Source organism: Lissotriton helveticus, chromosome 3_1 (genome assembly GCF_964261635.1).
Source record: "Lissotriton helveticus chromosome 3_1, aLisHel1.1, whole genome shotgun sequence".
Taxonomy (NCBI): Eukaryota; Metazoa; Chordata; class Amphibia; order Caudata; family Salamandridae; genus Lissotriton; species Lissotriton helveticus.
Genome location: NC_136061.1, coordinates 434,349,801 through 434,374,068, shown reverse-complemented (window position 1 = coordinate 434,374,068; position 24,268 = coordinate 434,349,801).

Here is a 24,268-nt window from a genome sequence, read left to right as displayed (position 1 = left end):
AATATTTTAATTCAAATAGGAATGTATTTATTTTAAACCTAGAACTAATAAAATAAACGTTTACAGTACATTAACTTAAATGTATAAAAATTAATGAATTATTTAACATTTATTTATATTAACATGCGTGTTTTCATTTAATATGTTTATATTCATATGTTTTAAATTTATTGAAAGGTATGTATAAATTAAATGTATATATTTGTATTCTTAACAAGTTTAAACATTTCATTTAAGTTAATGTTGAAATACATTACTTATTAAATTAAATATGAATTAATTAAAGATTTTCTAAAAATGTAACTATACGTACATACATATATACATATGCACCCCCCATCCCTGGGCCATTTTAAGGCCCCGGGGACCCCATCCCCTGGGGCCATAACTATTTATGGGGAGTGGGGCTTACGGCTCCTTTCTCTGAGTCTTTAGAGGACCCCAATGACGCCATCCCCTGGTGTTGAATACATATTTAGGGCAGTGATGTGCAGCCAGACTCATCAAGCCTTTAGAAGGCCCTAGAGACCCCATCTCTTAGGGTATAATACATATTTATGGGAGGAGGGTGTGAAGACCCCCCTACTTGAGCCTTTAAAAGGCCCTAGGGACCCCATCAGCCAGGGCCGACTATGTTATTTGAGAAGGCGGTTTGTGGCCCCTCACCTTGAGTCATATGAGTGACTGCATCAGATGGGAACTGAAGAGAGCAATGTCGGGGGATCCTATCCCCAGGACACTGCTATTCTTTGCCCGGGAGAACACATGCACGGAATACACAGTTAATTATATTCCTGCACTCTCCGGTGCAGTGAACAGAGTTTTGCTTACCTTACAAAAGGTGGACACCGGAGCACCCATGGTAAAACAATGGCAGGCTCCTGTCAACATCCAGTATTGGTGCTTGCTGTGAAGCTAGGGGGTTGCGGGGGCTCCCAGATGGCCCCAAAGTTAATATAAAGTGTAGGTGTCCTGGGACATCCAAAAAAACTAAAACAAAAAAAGAATAATAAATGAGCTGCAGCAGTCCCTCATTTATTTACAACTCCAGGCAAGGAGTGACCCACAATGCCCTGCAAGGGTTAAATTATTCGTTTTTGATCTTGCTGGTGCCCTGAAAAGGAGCAGTGGCACCACAAGCCATTTTTAGGTCTCGCCTGGTGTTAGCAGCGCGCATGTGCTGCGCTCGCCTTGAGATGGCTTCTTGGAACCGATACAATTCCAAAAGCTCGCTTTCTGCTCCACCCGTGTTATGCATTGGTGCACGTCATTTTGCGTCACCAGTTATGCAAAACCGGGTGTTACAGTTGTCAAGGAGGCTTTTAAGTCCCTCCTGGTTACCACCCTGTCCACTTTAGGCCCCGCCCACCGGGATTGAATCTTTTACTGGCAGCGGGAGACAGTGTCTCCTAATTAGCCGCTACGTAGTTTTTCATTGGGCTTTGACAAAGGCAGCCGTGTGTTTATTTTTGCATCGCGATGCAATTATAAACAAGCGGCTGCCTTTCCGCAATGCCGAAAGCTTGTTTTTCTATGCTCTCAACAGCTCCTTTCTCTCTGTCCCTCAGATTACCCAGTCTGTAAAGTCGGGTGCAGTGCATACAAGAACACCAGACCACTTATAACTGGTGGAACAGAACTGCAATCATGAATTTGATTCCTGCTCAATACGAATTGGAATCGGGGACAACGTGATTTAACTTGTCTGATACAGTCAGAGCACCCTAAAGGCAGATAGGGCCTGCATGCTTCTCTAAGAGCTATTAATATCACACTTCTGAAACTCCCACGAATGAGAAACCTCACACTTGCACTTGGTTTAAGCAGTTCACGACTGCACATGTGCAGCAAGGCAATTCCACACGGGCAACGACGCACTCACACTCGGCCCCTCCATGCCCAGCTCCAGGGCATGAGCGCCCGAGCCCCACTGGTTTCCGCTGCACGCCTAGGCGCAGCACCTGAAACACAATCGGAGCACAACCGGGGTCACCGCATGACACCAAAACACTGCCCATCTAGGTGCCATGACGGACACACACTTTTCCACCCATAGCACTGTGGTAAATAAATAATTAATTACCGGTACTATTTTTCAGGATATTTATACAAATAGATAGCTCAATAAATAAGAGTCAAGATACGAGGTAGCTAGAGTTGACAGGCTTTAATTAAGCATAAAGGACTGGAACAGCACAGCCTGTACGGGGATGGGATGGCAGCTGCCTGGGGCAGGGACAAAGGAGCGCGCTAGCTTTTAATAACAGTGCACAAGTATATATAGTTAAAACATTTACATGGCATTCAATACAATAGGCGTAGCAGTAGGCGGAGTTTGTAGCAGTCGCGAAAGATAAGGCATAAAGTGGGTGTAACAAGAGGTGTGTACAAGGCGGATACATAGACATGTGATGCAAACGTAACAGAATATGTCATAAAAGGGGGCGGAAACATGGAGGGGGCTACCTGAGCAGCTGGGACCTCTAACCTAGTGGTGCGCGCAAACTGGCAATGACGTGTTACTAGGGAGAACTGGGGGGCTATGACTTCTGCGCTAGAAGAGGAGACTAAAGTCTGGAGTGTCAGAGCGACATGTACCTAAGCATATCTAGTATCTAGTGTTTAGAGAACATGTTGATAGAAACTAAAAGTTATCAGGGCAAAGGCTAACAGACACTAAGACTGGTGCATGCATTATTCTAAATGTATTGCATGTGCGAGGAATATTCTATGAATATGAATACAGTATTTCTCTTACATGGAGACATAAAGGCTAGACCATGACGGAAACTATTGATGCGATTCAGTAGCTTAGGAATGCAGAGAAGGAGGGCTGGACTGATAACTAGAATCATAACATACTCTTGGCAGACTGAGAGGCAGAGCCAGGCCGAGCCGGGCACTGCGAGGCATGAAAGTAAGCTAAGGGTCAGGGATACAGGTGGGGGCTGTATTGCTCCTCGGAGAGGGTTCAGGAAACAGGAGCTGAATCTGAGTCCGGGCCCTTTTGAGGCCTAGAAACGGGGACAATTCAATGAATTAACGTGCACACTGTGAAACGTGGCAACGTAGCATTACATAGGCCTGATATTCGTTGTATTCACGAAGACTGGAAACTGGCATACTAGAGATGGACACAACTGTAATTGCGTCTTTAATCGATCAGAAAGGGAATACATGTATATCGATCATGCACATATGGCATAACATGGGGAACACGTAGGCACATATAACATGGCAAAATTTACTTTTCCACATTCCCTCCTTGTGCCCTACGTTTCCATCAGGAAACATCTATATTCATGATACCATCTATCATTTCATACAGCATCATTTGCTCGTCTCGAATTATCTTGGAACGGGACTTAGGACTAGGAATACAAGATGTAGCACAAATGCCGCAAATCGCAGGGCCACATTGTATACAGAGGCAGCAACTGAATATGATCGCTACTGCAATACCTAGAAATGACAATACTTTCCATCCCCAGGCAGATATGATACTCCAGAGCCAACCGGACCATGTCCAGGTGCCTGGATTCTGGTGTAACTGATGGGCAATTTTATGAAGTCTGGTTATAGCTGAATAAACAGACGGCGCGTTATTAGGAATGAAAATGCAGCAACTAGATCCGATGACTCTACATGCTCCTCCTCTATCGGCCAGTATGACGTCAAGAACGAGACGATTTTGGAGCACGACAAATCTCATAGCAGATTGCTCTTCGGTTAAGTTACCTAGAGCAGAAGTAGTCTCATTCACTACTGCTTCAAGGGTTCTGGTTAATCTACGTATTAACTTACTATTCTGGATAGGGCCTATAAAGAAGAAAAAACCTTTATTGAAATCTGTATACTGTTCTAGAGCAGTTTCAGTTTGATCGACAATTGGGGACTCAATCTCCCTTCTATGTCTGACGTGTACTAGATGTGTGTTTCTGTGATAATCAGATGGGGCTAGAAAAACTGGTGGCAGTAGGAAGGCAATGTAACATGTTCCATCCCAATCGAGGGGCAGACGAACATATGCGGTCTGACCACAAACAAAATAAGAATGACGTGAAGCTTTGAAAATAGATTTCCCACTGTCACTATACTCGACAGTAGTAGTACAATCACTATGTCCTACATGTGCGGAACCATTATTTCTGACACATAATTCGCCTTTGACTGGTAGTACTGAAATAGCAGGTAAGTCTGGAGTAGTATCAGACTGAACATTCAGGACCATAAAATTCGAAGAATAATTACCTAAATTATAAACTTCATTTTCTAGATCTAACCCTGTTCTATGGGGGAAACCTTGCTTGTCTGGAAAACATGTTCTATTCAGAAGGGACATATCATTCGAGGATGACGTTAACATGGACCATGCTCCACACGAACCATTATGTGAAAACGGATAAGGAAAGAGTGGCAGAACTCCCTTCGGTGTCTGGAAAGGGGGGAGTCGACCACACACCCAACAATTAGTGGCATTGCTGGTCTGGTGTGAATAGTGTAACATTCTGATGAATGTGTTATTTCTCATAGCAAGACGATAGGATAACTCGTGAGGAGGCAGATCACTAAATGTGTGCTCTACTGTAGCATTAGCAAACTTATTTACATGAGAAATTGGAAAACATAAATGCAATGCATAACTTGTGCAGGTAACCATCAAACTTAGAAACATAAGGAAACTTAGAAAAACGATACATCGGATAGAGTTTTGACTAACTCTCTCACTATGGGGGTCTATCTCATACATGTCAGATACCTGTCTAACCGTTTCACCCGAGGGGGACTTAGACAATTAAACTGGCTGACTTATTTTACTAGACCGGAGTTTTAATTTATACTCCTGCTGCGGAGTTTCCTCTAACAGGGGAGGCTTGGATTCAGAGTCAATTTTTAGGCAGTCCTTAGAAATGTTCTTGGCAAATGTTTTTTCTCGAAGTCCGTGAAATTTCTTGATGTGGGACAGGTGGACCCACCTCTTTCGGCCTTCCAACTTCACGGCCGTGCGGGTGGTCAGAAGGACTAGTCTTGGCTCCTTCCAACGAGGTTCCAGCGGACTTGAACGATCAAAGTTCCTTACAAGGACAAGGTTTCCTGGAACGATTTCATGCGGTTTCACCTCGGTATTGTCTGGAAATGCGGCGGCAACCTGTGAACGACAAGAGTGTAGGGCAGACATCAAGGAAGCTAGGTAATCTGTCAGCATATTACTGGAAACATCTGTAATACTTCGGGGTCTAGGTGTACCCCACATATTTGGGGGGCGGCCGAATACGACCTCGTACGGGGACAGACCTGATCTGGAATGTGCAACCATGCGCATATAAAACAGAGCGACTGGCAGGGCAACTAGCCAGTCTACACCTTTCTCTTTACAAACTTTGGCAATGCGGATCTTTAATGTCTGATTATGTCTCTCTACGAGACCGGCTGCTTCAGGATGGCGTACACAATGGAACTTCCACTGGTACCCTAACAGAAGGGACACATGCTTCATTAGCTCAGATGAGAATGGCTGGCCGTTATCAGAATACACGACCCTAGGGAGTCCATAGCGGGGAAAGAATTCACGAACCAACTGCTTGGCAGTGGTCGCGGCTGTGTAATCGGGGACTGGATATGCTTCTGTCCACCTGGACAAAGCGCATACAACTACGAGGACATACTTGAAACCTCGACATCGCTCCATCTGAATATAATCCATCTGGAGGACTTCAAAAGGGTGGTCAGGAGGCTGGAATCCACCTTGTTCCACCGGGACACTTTTACCTGGATTGAACTGACAACATATCATACAAGTACGGACTTTCTGCTTGGCTGCAGCTCGTAAGTGCTTGTTAAACCAAAGGTTCTGTATACTATCTAACATAGCTTTTTCTCCTAGATGTGCTGGACTATGTGCGGTATTGATAATGACTTGAACCATAGAGTCGGGGAGAAACCATGTGGCTTTTCCCTTCGTCACCCATCCCTGATCTGTCTGGACCCCTCCTTGTTCGGACCATTTCTTGATTTCTTCAGGAGTAGCATGTAACTGTATGTCTATGACATCTTGTGTAGGGTCCTTAACTGTCATACATGTAGTCGGATCTGGAGTGGATATCTGTGTTTTGTTAACTGGAATGTCGGGAGTCTGAGCTGTAAGCTTGGCTGTTCGATCTGCTAGATCATTACCTTGGGAAATGATGTCAGTAACTTTCGTATGTGCTTTGCACTTCATGATAGCGATAGCTGTCGGTAAATGTATTGCATCTAATAGAGCTTGAATGAGGAGACCATGCTGAATCTTGGTTCCATGAGAAGTCATGAAACCTCTCTCCTGCCAGAGCACTCCGAAGTCGTGTACAACTCCGAATGCGTAACGTGAATCTGTATATATGTTTACTTTCAGGTTCTTGGCACGTATGCAGGCTTGGGTCAGAGCAACTAGCTCTGCTGCTTGAGCAGACAGGGTGTCAATACGGTGTGTTTCAATAACTTCTGTGTCAGTAGTCACTGCATACGCGGCTACTAGTTCTCCTGTACTAGTTCTCATACATGAACCATCCACATAAAGTGTCAGGTCGGGATTAGGTAATGGAATGTCTGTCAGGTCTTGTCTTGGCTTGGTCATAGTGTTAATGACTTCCACACAGTCATGTGTGGCCGGATTTGAAGTAACTGACGGTAACAGAGTAGCAGGATTTAAAACGTTGCAGCGTCTGATTTCTATGTGTGGCTGGAACAGTGTCAGTTCATAACCTGTTAAACGTGCAATGGTCAAGTGTTGAGTCTGTGTTCGGTTTAAAAGAACTTCCACGGAGTGTGGAACTTGTACTGTCAGGGAGTGTCCTAATACTATGGAATCACTTTGTCTGATAGCTAGTGCTGTGGCTGCAACTGACTTGAGGCACGCAGGCAAAGCCTGGGCTACTGGATCTAATGTGCTCGAAAAATAAGCACAAGGCTTGTACTGTCCTGCTTGATCTTGTGTGAGAACAGATAATGCTGTACCTTCACGTTCTGTGACAAAAAGTGTAAAAGGCTTACTGTAGTTCGGTGTAGCTAGAACAGGTGCTTGGCATAAGGCTTTCTTTAACTCATTAAAACTAAGTGTATGTTCAGATGTCCAAGGGAGGACAGTCGATACGGCTGCCTCCTGTGTCGTTAACTGTATCAGTGGCTTAGCTAGAAATGCATACTGAGGAATCCATTGTCTGCAATAGGAAGTGAGGCCGATAAAAGCACGTACCTCCTTCTGTGTCTTGGGCTGTGGAAGACTCGCTATCAACTGGATACGGTCTGGTGTCAACTGCCTACCCCACTTGGACAGTAAGTGGCCTAAGTAGATCACTTGCTGGACACAGAACTGGAGCTTCGAAGGGGACACCTTGTGCCCCATCTCGGCTAGGAAATACAGAACTGTAAGTGACGCTCGCTCGCAAGCTCGCTCAGAACGGGCTGTGATCAGTAGATCATCGACATACTGGAGCAAGGCAGTGTCAGCTGGCATGTGAATATTGTCAAGTTGTCTTTTAAGTGCTTGACTGTAAATACTAGGACTTTCTGTGAAACCTTGAGGAGCTCGTGTGAATTTATAGCTCCTTCCATTTAAACACAAGCATTAGAAATGCAATCGGGCTCGGATTTATTTGAGTTTGAGCTAATGGCATTATAAATGCCAATGTATTGTTGCTATGTGTTGTGGAGTGTGTTCATGTGGTGTGTACTGCCAGTGATCTCACCACTCTACTCACTACTCTACTCACTACTCTACTCACTACTCTGCACTCACTACTCACTACTCTGCACTCACTACTCACTACTCTGCACTCACTACTCACTACTCTGCACTCACTACTCACTACACTACTCACTACTCCAATCACTACTCTACTCACTACTCTACTCACTACTCTACTCACTACTCTACTCACTACGGCTGTGCACACATGCACTGTGGATTAGTATGTCAAGGAAAATGCCTAAGTATTATTTCTCGTTAAAATACTTTTATTAAAATGTTCACTTCAAACAATGTAATATTCTTTCCAGTCTTTAAAAACAATAACATTGCATTAGTTTATTTGACAATGTTATGGCCCATTGCAGTGAAATGTAACGACTGTGATGCATGTTAGAGGACATTTTTATGTAGACTGAAAGTCAAATTTAGGCATAAAACCAACTTGAAATATTCTAATAAACTAGAGAACTTCGCTTTGGTCTTATTCTTGCCAAAATAAACGGTGTTTATGCACACTGCTCTATTCATAGGGGTTAGACTTGTGTGGCTTAAAATATTCTCAGCTGCGGCGCTGCATGTTATGTTCTTGAGTGTGCGAATGATGTATTTACTTTTTAATTCCACTCAAACACTGCGGTTAATATATATTTTTTTCGATTCAAAGTGAGATTCAGTTTAAAAAGTCTGGCTCTAGGTTGCTCTTCTCTTTTATAATTTCTCAATTTTTACACTTCATGTGGTGGCGGAAGGTTAAAAAATGTACAATGCATTTTTCGTTCTTTAAAACGCACCTGGGACTCTCTCGCTGTGTGCTCTTGGACAGACCAGGATGCGGCCATCACATCGCTGGTGTGTTCGAGGCTCCCTTCTCGCTTGCAGTATCTGTGTTTGACCCCATATGAGATCACAGCTGCAGGGAGTTTGATGGGAGAGGCCTCGGTTCAGGGACATCAAAGGATTTTGGGGGCTCTGGGCCAAACGCATCTTGGGGGCCGCTTTTTGGAACAGCTTTGAATTTATGATCCAATTTCATCTCTTTCATGCCCTCTTTGGCCAGGCCACTGACAGTGCACAGTCCCACGTCCAGATTATAAATGTGTTTACATCGAATATTCTTGGATAATGTGACACAGCAGCGGCCCACTAATATTACTGCAAATAATCTGAGCGAGCCCCTCCCATTTCTCACACATCATGTCCTATTTTGATATAAATAAAACTTTTTTACGGAGGTTGCATTAAACATAAACACATGACTCTGCAGAATATCTGTAATAAGCTCTCACACATCACCCACATTAAAATAAATTAAAGGAAAAAAGTATTTTAAACAATTTTAGGGGAGAGGGTGTAGCCTTGTGGCCAGAGCGGCGGACCTCGAAGCTGGGGGACTGGTTGGAGTCTCGGCAGAGACGCTCTACGTCCTGTGATTCTGGGCAGATCAGGTCATCTCCCCGCACCTCTCAAAAATGAATGTGTCTGTAACGAAAACGGTGCTATGTAAAGCGCTCTGATACCCGATGCCTCGGGGCTAGTGCGCGCTATATAAAGCTCTAAAAAAACCTTACCAAAAGAAATGTTTCAGAAGGGAATTCACACTGATCGGCTGTGCCTGTCAGAAGCAACTACGACGCTGGGCGCTAACTCGCGCTGGGAAAATCAGATTTACGTCAAACCAGGGCAGGGGGGACCCGGGACCCGGGAGGGCGGAGAGGGGTGTGTGTGCTAATCTGCGCCTGTCTACAGCCTGTCTACCTTTAGTCATGTAAGGAAGAGTGTCATAATCTTGTCTCGGCAACTGGCACATTAATGACCCGCTGGCATCGCCTGCATGTGGCCGGCGCTTCCCTCGCACGCCTTTGATCTGGTGAATAAAGAGGCTAAGAGGGCGTTGGACAGGTGGGTGACTGACAACCGTTTATCTGTACGTCTGTCTGTCTGTCACCGGCCCTCATCCCTCTGGATACGCGGACCCTTCCTGTGTTGTTATCTTATCTCATACCCTACACTCCTGTCAGCTGCTTAAATGACGCTCTCGTGCACGTGTCACTGTCCGGACGAGGAGCCGCTCGCCTTCCCTCGTGAGCACCACAGGCCCGAAGCGCGCGGAGCAGAGCACGGGCCGGATACGTAGGAGTAACCGTGCTTTATGCGCACGGGACGAGGGGCACTGAGGGGGGTGAAAGGGTGCCCCACGGCCGATGCTCGTGGCGGGTGCCACCAAACGCGAGGAAGCCCCCCGTGGCACCCTGAAGCCTTTACGTGTGCACTAATGTGCGTGCACACCTCCATTTGCACACCTGTAGCAGCGTTCTCTGCACAACGATGAAGGTGCGCCTAGCTCAGGGTGTTTCGCTCCATTCACAGTAACAGCTTTATAAAAAGTGCGCAGCCAAAGGATGAAAAACGTGAGGGGGCTTATTTACAAGTCCCTTGCGCCGCCGGTGCCTCACTGTTAATATGGGTAAAATGACGGAGCAGCGGCGCAAGAGCCTTGTAAATAAGGCCCGAGATGACCCACTGCGAAATCCTAAAATTGGGCCTGTGCGCAAGCTGACCATTGGGGATGGTGCGCCAGGGGGTGCGCGCGCCCGGCGGTGCACAGCGCAATGCGCGTTACACGGTCCTTGGAAGGTGATGCTGCGCCGAGGATGAAGGCGCTATGCTGGCTCGTGCGACCAGTGCCACCGCCGCGTATCTGTGCAGTTAGTGCACAGTCAGAAGAGGTGAGACACGGGGCCTCTGCTCCTGGTGAACTGTGACCTCTGTGCACACCCGGGGGCCTCCCTGGGCTGTCCAGCACCAGGTGCCTTGGGGCACAGGCCCAGCTGTGTCCCGGGGTGCACGCACAGCTCTGCACATGCGGCTTTAACCTACGACCACCTGCACCGTATGGGCGCACCCCCCTAAAGTGTGCCAGGGGAGTTCTGTGCATTTGAAGGGCGCGCATTTCCTCTCACCGGCTTTGAACAGGAACGCGTGCTCCTGTGCACAACAGATCGGTGCAACTGCACCTGTGAACTGCACCGAAACGCCCCAGGTTTCTGGGCGCCCCGGGGGTCACGGGAGGGCCGCTCCGGCGTGAAGTGTCGCAGACACGCAGTGTGCAGGGGAACGAGGCCGGTACACACAGCACAGCAGCGCCAAAACACACATGCGTGACGTGTGCACACACGAGTCACTACCAATGGACTTTGCTTTATGAAGTTTCACTGAAACGCCAGGAGCTGGGATGAAACATTGCAGTCCTGCTCAGGGTCCGCGCCTGCATTCCGGCCGGAGAGGGGGGGCCCTCAGGCAGCGGGAGGGGGGCCAGCTTCCAGCAGCGACGGCGGTGATTGCGCGCTCCTCCCCGTGCGCCCGGTACTGTGAGGCGAGGCGGCGGCAGGCACCCTTCCCAGGCTCACTGCCGTGAAATGGATCCAAAACAAAAATATCCAGAAAAAAAAGTGCTTCCGGGACCTAACAAGGAAGCTGAGCGCTGAGCGCTGCAGAATTGTGAACGCGCCCGGCCATCTGCATTCACTAACGGAGGCACCCTGACAGCTCCTAATTACAATTTATGTACTTCTTTGCGCGAGCACGCACGAAATATGCCTCAAAATGGCGGAACAAAACTACATTTACCCTATCACTTCAAGCCTATTAAAACGAAAACACAAGGAAGACGAATCACTGACCAGATGACAGAAAACGCTAAGGAATGTCTGGAATTTCTCTCTCCAAGGCCCTAGGAGATACTTCTTCTTTTTTTTCTCCTTTAACATTAGTTCTCGAAACTCCTCCCAGTTTCACTGGGAAGGAGTCCGAGCCCTAAAAAACCGAAAAGGTACTGGCTGTCTGGATGAATCGGGACACTGAAAAATGCATTCTTGAGGTCTATTACTGTAAAAAATACAGCTTCAGAATCAATAGCTGTCAATAGGGATGAAATATCTGGGACTACTGGATACTGGGGTATGATACATTTATTGAGTTCTCGAAGGTCAATCACTAATCGATATACTGGAGGTGCATTTGGATCAGTACGTTTCATGACTGGAATGATAGGAGAATTACATATATTGGAGTCAGTTTCTACAACCACTCCTTGAGTAATGAGTTCGTCAATAATTTTGGATAAGGCTGCTACAGCCTCAGGTGGCAATCTGTACTGTCTGATTCGTGGCAAGACTATACCTTGCTTGAGAGTCACACGATGGGGTGTGATTTGCATAAACCCTACATCAGTTGGACCTTGCGCCCATAAATGCTGCGGTACATTGGACAATCTTGGATCAAAATCTCGTAATACATAGTGACCTTTAAAGTCCCTTAAAAACAAGCGTATTCCTTCTGGGGAACAGCAAATAACTGCACCTAATTCTTTCAATGTTCTAATACCTAACAAATTTTCTGGACATGATTTCGTAAGTAACAAATCAGTAGTTCGGGACAATGGACCAACTTCTAGAGTAACTGGCTTTGATATCTCGTTTACAATAGGCTTTCCTGAAAATCCAAGGGAAACATTTCTAGAGCCTGAGAGCGGAGCCCCTGGAACCTCGTCATGACTGATAGTAGTCCTACTTGCCCCTGTATCAATCAAAAACTTTCTGTCTTTCCCTAATACTTGACTGTGTACATAGGGACCCTCTTGATCTATAGGTATCTCGATGAGAGGCAAGCCTACCTCCCTCTCTAGGCTGTTTCATGAATACGGTTGATAATCTGGATACTCTGACTGGGCATACTGGTACATTTGCTGTGTAACATGCTGTGTTGCAGCGATAGGCTGCGGTGCTGGAACTGTCTGTTGTGCATTCTGTGGTGACTGAGAAGTCTGTGTAACTTGTTCTTGTCTAGGCGGACGTGGTCTTTCTTTAGTCTTACCAGTAGCTATGTTGTGTTTCAGAACTGCACATTCGTTTATGAAATGACCTGGCTGTTTACAATAATTGCAAGTCCCTTTAACGGGAGCTGCAGGATGACTGGCTTGATTCGGACCCCTCTTCTGACTGTCTTGTGGAACAGATTGTGCAACTAGTACTTTCATTTTCGTGTCTTTCATACGTCTCCTTTCGTGTTCTTGCTCTTCCCTGATTCTGTTCTGGTGATACTGGAGCATCTGTAACATCTGGGACGGGGTACTAGCTTGCCAAGTACTTTCGACTTTCAAAACTCGATTTTTAACTTGTGGACTTGAATTCTCGACTAATTTAGTAACAAAAAGATGAGGGTATGACTCGCTACTCGTCCTGAGACCACTGTTGATACTAAAACATTTCTCGAATCTAGAATAAAAATCACTAGTATCTTCATCCTGTTTCTGTTTGCATGCTGAGATTGCATCCCAATCTTCCTTTTTCGTGGCTAATAACCTTGGCAAAACCTGAATCAATAACTCTGGCAATTCTTTACATTTCTCCCCAAGACCGGTACCTGGTACTCGTATTTTATCTTCAGCTTCTAGAGCTGTCCAATCAATCTTTTTCTCTCCCACCTCCCATTCTTTTTCCTTGAGTTTCTCGTATACCCCTGCGGGCAACAGGACCTTTAGCATTTTAATAATATCTGGATAAGTGTATTTTCCCATTCGGAGCATGTCTTTTAATTCTCGATGGAACCCTGCTGGATCTTTGTCGTGACAGGGAATTAATTTCTTCATCTCTAAGAGTTCCATCTTTGTGACAGGGGTGTAAACAAATACTCGTTGCATTTCACCATCCGGTGTCCTAACTGGATGTACTTCTCGTAACGGATGCTGTCTATCCATGTAAAATCTTTACTTTCTGGAGGTGAGACGTGAACAAAATGCGGGTTCAGAAACGTTCTATATTTGTGGCGTTGTTCTAGAATGACACTAATTAAATCGGTACCTAAACCTTTCCATTTATACTGGAGTAACTCGTTCAGGACATCATGTAACGGACCTGGATCAGAATGCTGACCCTCATACAGTGTAATGAGGTGCTGGATCATATACATACCCACCAGTCGCTGCTCGGCTGGGGGCAGTTTCAGAAACATTTGTGCCACTATTTCGTCTGGAAAAGTGGTAGAATCAGTAATCCATCGGACTGCTGATCGGGCTAGTTCTTGTTCAGCATGGTACTGAGTTCACTATAACCGATTCGTGATTTCAGAATGTGATCGGTAGCTTGAAATACTTGTTCTAGAGAACCTTGTTCTGGTGCTGGAAGATGAAAGACTTTCTTGTGTTCTAGGCGTAAATGTCGGTCTGGAAATCTAGATTTACCTACATACGCTATTCTGGTAGGATTCTCGTCGTCTACCTCTTCAGTAGAAGAGTCGTTTTCCTTTTCACTTACTTGTGCTGTTTTGCGTTGCACGTGTAACCTTATTATTTCCTTACGAATTTTCTTGTACATACTCTCTATACTACTGAGTGTCCTGTGTCTACCCTCGGCTATATTATCACTCCACCTTGTCAGGACTTTCATTTCGGTCGGATCTTTAGTCGGACAATCTTGTTCCCTTACTAAACAATTAATTAGAAACTTTAATAGCATGAGCTGGGTCTCAGCTTTCCTTAGAGACATGATTTCGCCAATACTTTCTGGATCATCCCCTGTACGGATGAAACGATATATTCTGTCTAGATCTTCTTTCATATTCGGTAGGGTGTCCAAATACTCGGTCACCCGTCTTACACGCAATGAATATAAAACCATATTATCATCGCCTGGGACTGGATCATAACGGCATTCGGTAAGAGCTCGTCTGATATCTGCAACGGACTGATATTTGGGCGTACGCTGTAACGCACGTTCATGTAACTCGACTAATGTTACACGTTTGTGTGGCGGCGGGGTGCCAGGAGGACCTCCTCCCGCGGCCCCTAAACTGGAATCATCGACTGATACTCTTCGTGCTGGCAGAGTGACTGATGTAGCGGGAACTTGTACTATGGGCTGGACCGGGGGTACCGTAACAGGTGCTGTAACAGGTGCCCCGGTGGCTGGAGGAACAGAAATTACATTATTTACAGGAGCTGGCGGAGCAGGATTCGCATATTCTGGGACTGTGTCGTCCAAATAGGACGAGAGAAAAATATCAGCTGCGGTCGGTTTGTGACGTAGCTTAATCGGAACTAATGGCGGCGGAAAATTACATGGTGCTTCCGGGGTTGCTTTTGGCAAGCCCTCGGCAAGAAGAGGATACATACCCTTAATAAGGGCATTTCTCTGTCTGTCTGACTGTTCGGCTTTAACTCGTTCACCTACTTCGATCAATTCCCTTTCTTGGGCTCTTTCAGAGGATTCTCTACTTAATTCTGTCTTTCTAATTTCTTTCTCTGTTCTTCTATGAGATTCTTTGCGCCATAACTCGATGGCATCTTTCTGGGACTGTCTGGCTTTCTTTTTCCATAATGCTTCTTCTATTCGCATGATGCACTCGGCATCCCACGTACCTGATACGGGCCATCTATACTTTTCCTCTAATTCCTTGGTGTACTCCACCCATAAGTCTAGATATAATATGGCACTTATGCCATGCTTATGATACATAAAATGACCTGGACTGTCCCTAGGCGGGACAGGAACTGCTTCTTCGAGCAGACCTTTTCTAGTTCTTAGCTGACGTAATTTTGAGAACAGAGGCATGAGTAGACTGGAGTCTGGACACAATACAATACACAATGAACACAATAATAACTGCAATACGAATCATTCATACCACGACGTTGAAAACACATGAAATAACATTTAGAATAACAGTTCGGACAAGATACTACCTGAAATACTGAGAACAGAACACATGAATTTCTCGAGAACAGAACTTACTAGAACAGACTAGATGCACTGCTGAAACAGTACGAAACTTACCGGTCCCATAAAGAGACACGTCAGGACCCGCATCCACCTAAGTGGACACTTCGTGTTGGATCTGTGTACCCAAACCCACGGACCAGAGACAAATTAATTGACCCTGTCTAGATACTACCCCAGCAACGGTACTCACCGGGCAGCAAGAACGGAAGGCCTCGGACTGGACTGGACTGCTACGACGACGGACGGACGAACTTCGGACTTCAGTTACAGGTGGGCCTCCGGATACCTCGGACCTTGGACTCTCGGCTTGGGCTCTGGTCGGGACTCGCCGCGTTCCTCCACCGCCTCGTCTGGATGCTGGACCGCAACCTCCGTCTCCTCCGTGGACCTGAGGGATACTTAAAGCAGAAATATCTGCCGGTGCGCAGGATGGTTCCGTCACGGCTGCAGAGGATCAGGGGGCTTGCGTGGCTTCTCCGGCGCGTGGGAAAGGGCAAGTCCCTATTCGGGCGCCATTATGTGGTAAATAAATAATTAATTACCGGTACTATTTTTCAGGATATTTATACAAATAGATAGCTCAATAAATAAGAGTCAAGATACGAGGTAGCTAGAGTTGACAGGCTTTAATTAAGCATAAAGGACTGGAACAGGACAGCCTGTACGGGGATGGGATGGCAGCTGCCTGGGGCAGGGACAAAGGAGCGCGCTAGCTTTTAATAACAGTGCACAAGTATATATAGTTAAAACATTTACATGGCATTCAATACAATAGGCGTAGCAGTAGGCGGAGTTTGTAGCAGTCGCGAAAGATAAGGCATAAAGTGGGTGTAACAAGAGGTGTGTACAAGGCGGATACATAGACATGTGATGCAAACGTAACAGAATATGTCATAAAAGGGGGCGGAAACATGGAGGGGGCTACCTGAGCAGCTGGGACCTCTAACCTAGTGGTGCGCGCAAACTGGCAATGACGTGTTACTAGGGAGAACTGGGGGGCTATGACTTCTGCGCTAGAAGAGGAGACTAAAGTCTGGAGTGTCAGAGCGACATGTACCTAAGCATATCTAGTATCTAGTGTTTAGAGAACATGTTGATAGAAACTAAAAGTTATCAGGGCAAAGGCTAACAGACACTAAGACTGGTGCATGCATTATTCTAAATGTATTGCATGTGCGAGGAATATTCTATGAATATGAATACAGTATTTCTCTTACATGGAGACATAAAGGCTAGACCATGACGGAAACTATTGATGCGATTCAGTAGCTTAGGAATGCAGAGAAGGAGGGCTGGACTGATAACTAGAATCATAACATACTCTTGGCAGACTGAGAGGCAGAGCCAGGCCGAGCCGGGCACTGCGAGGCATGAAAGTAAGCTAAGGGTCAGGGATACAGGTGGGGGCTGTATTGCTCCTCGGAGAGGGTTCAGGAAACAGGAGCTGAATCTGAGTCCGGGCCCTTTTGAGGCCTAGAAACGGGGACAATTCAATGAATTAACGTGCACACTGTGAAACGTGGCAACGTAGCTTTACATAGGCCTGATATTCGTTGTATTCACGAAGACTGGAAACTGGCATACTAGAGATGGACACAACTGTAATTGCGTCTTTAATCGATCAGAAAGGGAATACATGTATATCGATCATGCACATATGGCATAACATGGGGAACACGTAGGCACATATAACATGGCAAAATTTACTTTTCCACAGCACTCCCCCTTGTAACGCGCTACTCCTCCGCAAATGCGCTGGTGGGGGGCGCTTTATAAATGCAACTATAAAACAGCTACGAACCCGAGGGGTGCAAGGCTAAGGGTAGCAATGGACGTGGCTGACTCTGCCACCGCACTACCGCCTCTTTACCGATAAGTAGGGCCACTTGAATTATGAGACAGGATTGACTAAATTATGCGGCAAGAAAATGCAAATATACAGCGTAATGCGGCGCACTTTGTGATAGTATTACCTCTTAATTCTGTGTTTTTTCTCACATTAACACTGGACAAGTGATCAATCTAAGACCCAAAAACAGCAATACCAACAGAAAGGTAGGTGACGAGTCAACCTTTGTAAATGGCCTGTCACTGCTCGGCAGCGCGGGATATTGTATTTTTAGTAACTTCTGGTTGGTTTGCGCCAAAATCACTTGATTCCAGTGCCCTGAACATAGGCCAGTCCACCCCAATGTGCATTAAACAAAAACCATCTTGGTAAACACCTTACCTTAAAGCGATATGCCGTTTAATCTTTTAGAATAAAGTTCAGAGGGTGCGGGGGGAGGGGGATTTCAGAAAAGTTTTAATTTCGGAAACAGAAGTAGGAGAAGGCTGTGCTTATGGGCCAGATTGGGAGCGAAGCGCGAATAAGGAGCGATACATTACTACACTGTATGGCTTTTGAATGCGCCATAAATTAAAATTTCCTCAGGACTTCATTCAAACCAGCTTGGCCCCTACAGATGTGCTACTAGAAGACAAGCGCTGCTCATCAAGGCATCACCGTGACAAGGGGAGGGGGTGATCTCTATTTCCATAGATTTTCTACTTGGGTTGTATGAAGATTACTCCAATGGGGCCCGGGGGGGCTCGCAAACTTTAATCGCCCGTCAGATCCAGTGGTGGTCTCAAGTCCTGTTTTTCAATCACATAAATACGCTGTGGAAACAGCACTGCGCATCTGGGTGTCTGCCTCACGCTGTAAATCTTTATTTCTTTGTTTTAGCACAGTTCATCTAATTCTGCTTTTGAGACGTGTAGACTCTCATAGGCGAGTCTGATGATAAATGTTTTGTGCTATGTCTGATGTTATTCCAGCATGTTTTTCATTGAGTGTATGCTTTGTTTGTCAGCTGCTGTACACAACCCTGAAGAAACATTGTGACACTTGCCGCAAAACACTAAGTGGCTTATTTTGGAGCTAATCGAAGACTACTGTAGTGGACAAACAAGAAACAAGCATTGAAAATGCAATAGGTCTCGCCTTTGATTAAGTTAAAGCCATTTGCTTTGCTAATGGTATTGTATAGCAAAGAAGATGCCATAACTTAATAAAAGGCAAGACCTATTGCATTTTTAATGCTTGTTTTAAATGTTGTGGAAGGCTGTAGGGAATGCAGCAGCCCCCAGCAGTAAAAAAACCGAGTAGGTTTCCTGGATCATGGAATCCAGGACTACATTAGAGCTTTGCAGATTTTTTTAAAGCACTCCGAGCTGGACCTGTATCTTTTTCAGCTAGAGTGCATGGATCCCTTGTGGTTGGTTCTCTTGCTGCACTTTATGGTCTGAAAGATGTTACCAAAAATTTGAAGACATGTTAATGTTTTGTTTAAAAGCTTATTGAAAATAGTTTGTGACAATCATTATTATTAAAATTGCAATTCGTCAATTTATAAAATATACATTTGATTTTAGTTATTGCTGAATTTTTTACAAAGCCAATAGGTTTGCTTTGTATATGTTGATGTTCTGACCCCTTGATAAAGTCAATAGGCTTGCTTTTATATTTTGGTGTTCTGACCTTTTGACATAGACAGTAGGTTTGACTTACTTAAAATGACATAGTCAGCCATGCACGGAGGCCAGGCCCTGTGTCCAACCCCACACTGTGCGCAGCCAAAGGCCATGCGCTGTTGGGGGGTGAGCTCCTGCAGGGGGTTGGGTGCATGGCCTAGCCGCGCCTAACCCATGCTGCCCATAGCAATTTACATCTAACTTTAGCATTATAAAAAACATAGAAATTCACTTGAAATCCCTAAATTAACTATCTCTCATTCTCTCGCCATGCAGTGCTAATTACCTCACATATTGCATCACTCATAACATATTTTATGAAGTTCCTAATAACATCACTTCTGCATCTGAATTGACATCATTGATGACAACACTGTGCATAACGAGGGCCCAAGTTATAGTTACTTGAGATAACTAAATCTGGTCAATTTCAGTGGTTTTGTTAGTTTAAAACATTAGGGGGCATATTAACAAGCTGAAGCATCGCCGCTTTCTCGGCACAATTCGCCGAGAAAGCGGCGATACTTCCAGCGCCCTATTAACAAGGGCATTGCAACGCCTGCCACAAGCCCACTTTGCATGTCAGCATGAAACATCGCTAATGACATTCAAAGTGGGCGTTCCCACGTCCAACCACATGTAAAATGTGGTTGGAGGTGGGAACACCCTATCACCAAGGCAGGCGTTGGGAGGAAAAGACCTGCGATAAACTTGTTTATCGCAGGTCTCCCAACGCCTGCTCTGACCAGGCGTTAGGCATTGTTAACATGGGGGTGTGGATCATAAAGCTGAATCCACCCCCCATATTATCAAGGCACACATTAGCGTGTGAAAACAACGCTTGTTTTCACGCGCTAATGTTCACTATCACCGGCTATCGCAGGATTTAACTATCGCCTACGTGTTGCGCGTTGATAATATCGCGCTAAGGCGAGAAAATCCGGCGATAGCCGGCGATAGTGAAATGTGCGATGTCCGTTTTTTAACGCACATCTTGTTAATATGCCCTTATGTTTTAACTGACGTTTTCACCTAACTATAATGTCCTTTTCACCTTTGTTTTTTCAGTGGATTTCTACTGAGTGAATTTTGGGCCACATGGACAGCATGAGAAGTTTAGGGCACATAGATTGACTTTGAGGTACTCTGGTGCACATAGACAGGAAGTGAGATAGTTTATCTTACATTGAGGAACAGTGGGAGGAGTTTTTAATAAAAGGACAAACAGTTTAACGCTTGGGTCACAAGGAGAGGCAGTCCGAAGAGCTGAGGGTACACAGACAGTGTGAGGGGCTTGAGATACAAGGACAAAGTGTGTGAAGTAGCTTGGCATGTTTAGACCATGTGAAGTAGTTTGGGGAACATGGTAAGATATCACTAGGAAATTTCAGCACATAGAGACAGTGTTGGTTAACTAGGGAAACCTAGAAAAACATTGTGAAGTAGCTTAGGTGTGTCATTTTAGTTTTACAGAAATGTGAGGAACTTCGAGTTCATACACAAACAGTGTAGAAATCCCGGTATCTGAACCGACAGTTCAAGGATATAGCGTAAATGTACAGAAATGCTCAGTATCTTCGGGCATCTGGACATACAATAGCTTGGGGTACGTCGATACAGATGTGAAGAACTTGGGTCACGTGGACAAGGTAAGGAGTAGATTTTTGGGCAAAGGAATAGAATAGTGAGGGACGTTGGGGCACATAAGCTATGTGAGGAAATTGCACCGTCATTATGTACTTAACCTTCCTTCAGGTGATTCAGCTCACTCACAATGTCCATTGTATGAAAACTCAACTCTCCATCACTTGTAGCATCTACCTTTTCATGCTGCAGGGCGCGATGACGTCGTCACTGGCTGGTAAATGTGCTATGCGAACACCTCATTGGGGTTTACTCTGTATGGTTGAGCTGCGCGTTTTTTCCCTGTTAAACGGTCCAGGAGATGCGAGAGCAGTGGGAATCCAGGGAGCGCTAAGACAGGGCAAGCCTGACACTGATTGAGGTACTTATCTCCGTCCTCGCCTGCCTGGCGATGACAGAATCTCCCGGTGGCATCACTCCGCGCGCCAGGCCCTTGTTCCCAGGTGAGGGGAGAGCTGTCATTGCCGCATCTCGATTGCCATCTTTATCCAGCCTGCGTGCCGCTGACAGGCCTCCTTAGCGCACGCGGGCAGGGCCCCGTATGGTGATTGGCTGTCATTGCGAACAGTCCCTGCCTCTGGTTCGAACGCTCCTGGAAATGTCCTTGCGCAAATGAATCAATAAATAATAGAGATAACATGTATGCGTGCCGTCGTTTTCAAGCAAGACTGCGCATACAAGGATGCCGAAGAACTGAACGACTAAGTATAAAGCATACACAAATATCGACATAAGCACTGCACTTTCCCTCTCGCGCCTCAAACTGATCAAAATGGTCTGATCAGAGACGAGTTGAAAGGGGGACACGAAAAACTGAGCGCCAGAAATAACACGCTTCTCTTCTAAATTTACTGAAATTGAAGGGTGTGCAGGTGTTCCAACCATTGGAATAAAAAAAAAAAAAAGAAAAGAAAATGCACCCAAAAGCACCTCTTCCTCCAGACTTGAGCTGGTAAGATGCTGAGAGCCTGTTTATATGAGTCAGGTAATCAGTTATGTGTGGGGGTCTCCTCCAGGCCCTATTTTGCAAGCTTGAAAAGCTCAGCCCTCCACTGCCTCCTCCCCTCCTTGGCCCGTAGTGCTTGTAGTGTTGCAAGGCCGCAGTGGCTATAAATGAATGGAGACAGCACCATGCGTGTACTTTGGCGGTCTTCTTACTAACCACGCTCGGTTACGCACAGGTTTTCTATTTACACTCGGACGCAAGCGTCCGACCAATCCAACACACTTACGCCCTCGGGGTGGCAAGCTTAATCCCCCGTCCAGTGGGCACCCCACATGGTGTTTGCGGTTACCTCGCAACATTACATTTCTTCTTTACCATAGGTTTATAAACTGTAATAAAGCAATGAAATGTAAGTAAGAATACACATTAGATACAGGTTGCACGGTCGGCTGTTAAGACTTCACTGAATACAGATGCTGTGTGTTATGGCAGTTCAATCAGTTAAAAACTCTGTGTAACGATGGGATGGCGCCAGATTGGGCTTCAGATGGTACTGTCCATGACCATTTCTGGTGCAGCTTGCAGGGGATGACATTTTGATGCTAGAGGACTGGCTATGTCTTGACTCGCCCCATTGGGCATGGGGACAGGATCCGATGGAGGTGTGAACAGCCGAGGTGAGGGTGGACTTTGGATACTGGCAGGGTTCCTGGTGGATCGACCAAACTCCTCCTCTTCATCAGTTACGCTGCCCCTGGACCCTTCGTCTTGAGGGTCACCCATCGTGGACTCTTGACCAGGGGTTGGAAGGGCTTTCTTGAATTGGGACACATTGCCGGTAATGCTCTTAGACCCCCTTACAGCAGTCACCATTGTGCCTTTGATCTCGGTATTAGTTCAGGGGTCCATCTCGAAAAGCAAGCAAAACTTGCCTCCTGGGTGCTGATCTATCATCAGGAATTTGTCTCCGCGCTTCAGGGTGGTGTGCTTGGTGCACCATCTCCTAGAGGCATAGTCATTGTTGTGGGCTCTTTGGCACTCCAAAAGATTCGAGGGTTTGGTTGATAAGCCTGGGCAGGATGATTGGGGATGGTGTCAGTCAGAGTTTGCCCAAAGCCTAACTTGCTTGGGGCTATACCAGTTATCGAATGAGATGTGAGTCTGTACTCTTGCAGAAAGTTGTAGATGGCCCGTTCAACATTGCTGTTCTCTGCCACTGTGATCCAGATCACTTTGGTCAGATTCCTGACCAGGCGCTCAACCTCTGTGAGGCCATCAGCTTCTCCATTTTTGGGATGACCTTGAATGTTGTTGTGGTTGAGAAGATCTCCTCTTCCGAATAATGGGAGTAGTTATCCATGACCAGAAGCATATGGGAATCATCAGGAAGACTCCAGAAGTCTGCACTAACCCGCTGACAAGAAGCAGCTGGATCTTCCTTGGCATTGCCAGTCCAGTGATCTTCACAACTTCAAAATTCCATCTTGATCAATAATGTGGAATAACAAAAACAGTTTCATATATCTATGTGCATATCATTACAGTATCCAGCCACCCATATCACACACATATTTAATTCATACAACATCAGTAGTATAAAGTTATAATTCAAAAATAGACCCTTTAGAGTGAGTCTCGCCCCTAGGATTTTCATGGATACTCAAGCAGTACATTTGTTTACCTATGTCAATACAACTGTTTACATGGTCGGGCTAATTGTATGTTTAACATTATTCCCAATAGTGCAAGGATGGAGTCGTAAATAGGACTTTAGGGGCTTACATATATCTTTAAGTCTAGAGGTTGGAGTTAGTAAATCTGAGTATACATGCATCTGTTCCTGGCAATATATAAAATCATTTAGCGAATCTGTAAATTTAGGAGACCTCCTGCGTTTCCACCTACATGCAACTCCACGTTTGGCGAGCAACAATCCTAGCAAATGGCAAGGCAAAATAAAGGTCGGCGACGAGCAGAAGATAAAGGTCAGAAATGAGCAGAAAGAGGCATAATAAAGGTCAGAAACAAGCACAAACAAGGAAAATAAAGGTTAGCAAGGAGCCGGAAGAGGCAAACTGGAGACCAGCAATGAGTAGAAAGAGGCAAACAGAGATCAGCAATGAGCAGAAAGAGGCCAAAACATAAAGGTCACAAATGAGCAGATAGAGGCAGAATAAAGGTCAGAAACGAGCAGAAAGAGGCAAAATAAAGGTAAAAAACAAGCTTGCTTAGAATTGCGGAGACCTCTTTGGAGGCTCGACCCCTTTCTCGAACACTCTGCACAGGGGTCACCTGACGCACTACGGGTAGTCCCCTTAGCTGCTGACAGTTGTTGGAGGCCCAGAACCCCTATTGTTGCCACACATAAGTCCCCCACAGCCAGATTGCTGGGACATGGGTGGAGGCCCCACCCTTTTTCTCGACCACTCGGCACAGGGTCATCTTGTGCATGACTGGTTGATCGATGAAATCCCCTCGGCTGCTGGCAGTCATTGGGGGCCAAGAACCCCTATTGTTGTGACACGTAAGCCCCCACACAGCAGGACTGCTATGATGTCTTTGGAAGCCCCGCCCCCTTTCTTAACCATTTTGCATAGGGACCTCCTGGCACATTACTGGCTGGGGAAAAAAGTCCCCTTGGTTGCTGAGGGTCGTTGGTGG